The sequence below is a fragment of the Euprymna scolopes genome, chromosome 29, assembly GCF_053919585.1.
Source record: "Euprymna scolopes isolate OS-2025 chromosome 29, ASM5391958v1, whole genome shotgun sequence".
In the NCBI taxonomy this organism is placed as follows: Eukaryota; Metazoa; Mollusca; class Cephalopoda; order Sepiida; family Sepiolidae; genus Euprymna; species Euprymna scolopes.
In genome coordinates this window covers 93,269,041-93,274,040 of record NC_136510.1, presented here as the reverse complement: position 1 = coordinate 93,274,040, position 5,000 = coordinate 93,269,041, and the positions used below count along the sequence as shown (strand labels likewise).

Sequence of the window (5,000 nt, the reverse complement as noted above, 5' to 3'; positions counted from 1 at the left end):
ACCATTAAATCACCTATTAAAATGCGCTAATATAAAATTCGTATTTCCATTTGTAAATTTGTTATTTGTAAACTTGAGCTGAGAAAAAGTTTGCTCTTGGGGTGTGGCTTTGTTTTTACTTGACATCACAAGACAGAAAGATGAGGACACGACAAAATATTTTTGATTACGGGTCATGGTTATATATAACAGACATAGTGCGAACTCTCCATTACGTAAGGATCGCTGGTATGCGCATTATTACTGTCATCTTTCTGACAACGTTGCGAAGTCGAGAACCAGCAATTTTCTCCAAGTATCAACGTCTCTAGCAAATTACCTAATACCTCGTAACACATGTCATGCCGGGACGTACTTAAACCCTTTAGTGTCGTCCGTTATCCGATCAACTGGCAGCTTTATTAATCGGCCGTTACAATCGCTGAAGAGAGCGAACACGGTCTCAATCTTGTCATCCCTGCGGCCCCTCTCTCCCCCTACCGTCCAACCAGCGGAACTCTTACTCAGGGATATCTAACCAGCCATCTACTTCCCTTACCGCACACGTAGCGATCCATTTAAGTTCCAATCACGGATACTCGTTATTTCCCGGTGTTTTCCTCGTGGATTATCTTATAATGCTCAATTTTCTGACGAAATTGAAGTCGGCTACTTTGATGCTATAGTCCGCCGCTATGTAGATCAGTGTTCCTTACTCTTACTGTCGTGCCTCCCACTTCAATCAAAATGAGCGTACTTTTATAGCCTGTTACGGTTAAATTAAGTCCTTGTCCGTTTCCTGTTTGTCGTTATATATATATATATATATATATATATATATATATATATATATATATATATATATATATATATAAATATGTATATGTGTGTATATATGTATGTTTGTGTACATATATATATATATATATATATGTATATAATCTCCTTCAAACATTTAAAAGGGCGAATGAACCCTTTTTCGGGGTCAACGGCCAACTAGCACCGTGTATATTTGTGTGTATGTATATATGTGTTGGGGTGGAGAGGGCTCCCGTAAGCCATGGTGAAGGCAACATTTCTAGGAGAAGCAAATCTCTGATTTAAAAAAAACATAAAGCGGGACACCAGTATTCGCATTAAGATGGTTGCAGTTTAATTTATTGCTTGCTATCTTGCTCTTGCTTGTTGTTGGATCTCAACATTTTGAACCGAGAGAGATTTAGCTGCCGTATAAGGCTAAGACTCTGTAACGTCATCTTTGTATAGATACTCCCTCAGGCATTTGTGCTCATGGACTTTAAGTGTCTGAGGGAGTGGCACTCGTCTGACAAGTCGTTGAAATCAGCATATATATATGTATGTATATGCATATATATGTATGTATATGCATATATATATGTACATGCATACATATATATATGTATATGCATACATATATATATATATATATATATATATATGTGTGTGTGTGTATGTATATATGCATATATATATTATAAAAATATGTACGGCATAATCACGTTGACACACCGGTTCCCGTCAGATCACCGAAGTTAAGCAACGTTGAACTAGGCTAGTACCAGATGGGTTACCATTTGAGAATTCTAGGCGCTGTATGTGCTTTCCGCTTATCTCGACATTGTTTCCAGTCGTTCTGAACGTCCACTTGCAACTTGTATTCAACAATGTCGAATCAGGAGAGGTGTGGTTGGAGTTTGCGCAACTCCTGCCACAAAAATTTCACGCGCAGGCACCCTTACCCTGAGTATCCATAGTTTGTCAAGACTGAAGGAAGCCTTATATAAAAAATATATATGGCAATTAAGCTACACAGAATAAGCCTGAAGAATTCACACGGGAATGAAACGCGGAATATTCTGTGTGGATTAATTGCTTCATATATTTTCATAACTTACTACCTAGCTCTACCTACGTATAGAGCACTGTTGAAGTTAATACTGAAAATTTACGCATAAAATTATATCTTCGTATATTTAATTTATGTGATTAAATGAAGTAATCATATATATATATATATATATATATATATATATATATATATATATATCACAAATTGATTAATATATACAAAAGGTGCATTAATTTACTATTTCATTTATTTATATATATATATATATATATATATATATATATATATATATATAGTATGATTCTTGCAAAATATACGTTCAAGAGGTAACCTCATTTGCATATCACATTAAGGAAAATCGATTTTACTAAATAGCTGTTAGTTACTGTTTCTAGCGAGATAATTGTTTTAAGTGTTCTATTTTAAATTGTTATTCAATCAACTTTAAATAACAATTATATTGATAATATATTTAATTTGTTTGGAATTATTATTTCCGACTTTGTTTTTTTAGAAAAGGCTCCAGAGTTATTTCACTTGGACACTTCGATACATAAAAAAATTCTTCACTAAATAAAATAATTTGGTAACCTCAATAAGTTTCTAGCGTGAAAAAATAATTCCGTGTAGGCATAAAAATGTTTTGCTTTTTTTTTATTTATTTTTTTGTTTTTTTTAAATATTAAAAAAAAAAACTTAGGAATAATCTTAAAGGAATTCTTATAGTTTCTATTTCACGACGTTTCCGCCAACTATTCCTCCGGCCTTCGTCAGGTTGTGAACCTGACGAAGGCCAGAGGAATAGTTGTTAAATAACAACTATAAAAAATTAGAACAATAGTCCGCAAAAAAAAAAAAAAATTTTTAACTTATGTTTGTTTTTTTTATTATTTTTGAAATTGCTAACAGAATCTGTGACCGGGAATTGAAACTTAAGCCACACGTTTAGATACAAAAACAGCCAACAAAAGAATTAAATCGAAAATTTTCTTTATTTACAAAAAAAAAAAAAAAAATAAGCCAGTAAAAAAAAAAGTATCTTTACAAAAGAACAAAAGTAACAGCCAGTGAAAGAAATTCCATTTTGTTTAAGTTTTCGCAAATCACGCACACGTTAATGTGTATAAACATTGTTTTATCAGGGTCATAACATCATAAATCGTCGTGATACAGTTGGCAAATCGTTTGTAAATTACCTTTTCCCTCATTCGCGTTTCGTGTTTGAGCCTGTGTACGCGGCTATTATACATATTTGCGGTCGCACGGGCACTTGCTGCTATCTTTATTGAAAGCAAAGTTGTTTTGATTCATTCAGCCACCTACCTTGAAAATGCTGCTGTGAAATCTGACAGTTATATGGAATAAGTCAGAGAATTTGATGAAGTGAATCTCTCTAATGATAGAAGTCTGAACAGAGCTGAAAGAGAAAAACCGACTAAATATCAAGGCCTCATGTACAATATGAAAATAAACTGGAATCTTATGGAGATATCGATCAAACCAGTTTTTATAAGTGCTGCAGGGCTTATGAAGAAGAACCTGAAGACAATTGTACTTAAGGGAACAGCGAGGATACTAAAAAGAACCCTCGGTTGGTTTCAATAAAAAACAGGGGAATGTTGTTGGAAGCTGGTCTGGCTGCACAATACCCAGCATTACAATATGCAAAAAAAAAAAGAATATCCAAAAAAATAAGAAAATAGAGGTTTACAAAAAATAACATTGCTTTTCGAAATCGAGCAAACCCTTTCTAACACGTGCAATATTTTTAAGCAGGTTTTTGTAACTTTTTTCTCTTTTCTGTAATAAAAATATATAAATATATATACATTAAATAAAAATGTATAAATATATATATACATTAAATAAAAAAGTATAAATATATATATAAGTTAAATAAAAAAGTATAAATATATATATAAGTTAAATAAAAATATATAAATATATATATATAAGTTAAATAAAAATATATAAATATATATATAAGTTAAATAAAAATATATAAATATATATATATAAGTTAAATAAAAAATATATAAATATATATAAGTTAAATACAAATATATAAGTTAAATACAAATATATAAATATATAAGTTAAATACAAATATATAAATATATAAGTTAAATACAAATATATAAATATATAAGTTAAATACAAATATATAAATATATATCAGTTAAATACAAATATATAAATATATATCAGTTAAATACAAATATATAAATATATATCAGTTAAATACAAATATATAAATATATATCAGTTAAATACAAATATATAAATATATATCAGTTAAATACAAATATATAAATATATATCAGTTAAATACAAATATATAAATATATATCAGTTAAATACAAATATATAAATATATATCAGTTAAATACAAATATATAAATATATATCAGTTAAATACAAATATATAAATATATATCAGTTAAATACAAATATATAAATATATATCAGTTAAATACAAATATATAAATATATATCAGTTAAATACAAATATATTAATATATATCAGTTAAATACAAATATATAAATATATATCAGTTAAATACAAATATATAAATATATATCAGTTAAATACAAATATATAAATATATATCGGTTAAATACAAATATATAAATATGTATCAGTTAAACACAAATATATAAATATATATCAGTTAAGCACAAATATATAAATATATATCAGTTAAACACAAATATATAAATATATATCAGTTAAATACAAATATATAAATATATCAGTTAAATACAAATATATAAATATATCAGTTAAATACAAATATATAAATATATCAGTTAAATACAAATATATAAATATATATCAGTTAAATACAAATATATATCAGTTAAATACAAATATATAAATATACATCAGTTAAATACAAATATATAAATATGTAAGTTAAATAAAAATATATAAATACATATATAAGTTAAATAAAAATATATAAATATATATCAGTTAAATAAAAATATATAAATATATATACATTAAATAAAAATATATAAACATATATACATTAAATAAAAATATATAAATACATATACATTAAATAAAAATATATAAATATATATACATTAAATAAAAATATATAAATATATGTACATTAAATAATAATATATAAATATATATATA

General features: G+C 26.8%; 1 protein-coding gene and 1 pseudogene across 3 annotated transcripts in view; both read left to right on the top strand.

Moving 5' to 3' along the window:
* LOC145252783 (E3 ubiquitin-protein ligase PDZRN3-B-like) overlaps nucleotides 1-5,000 on the top strand; it is a 703,291-nt gene that overhangs the window by 398,854 nt on the left and 299,437 nt on the right. The gene's annotated exons all lie outside the window — the stretch shown is intronic.
* Nucleotides 1,483-1,599, top strand: LOC145253124 (5S ribosomal RNA; annotated as a pseudogene).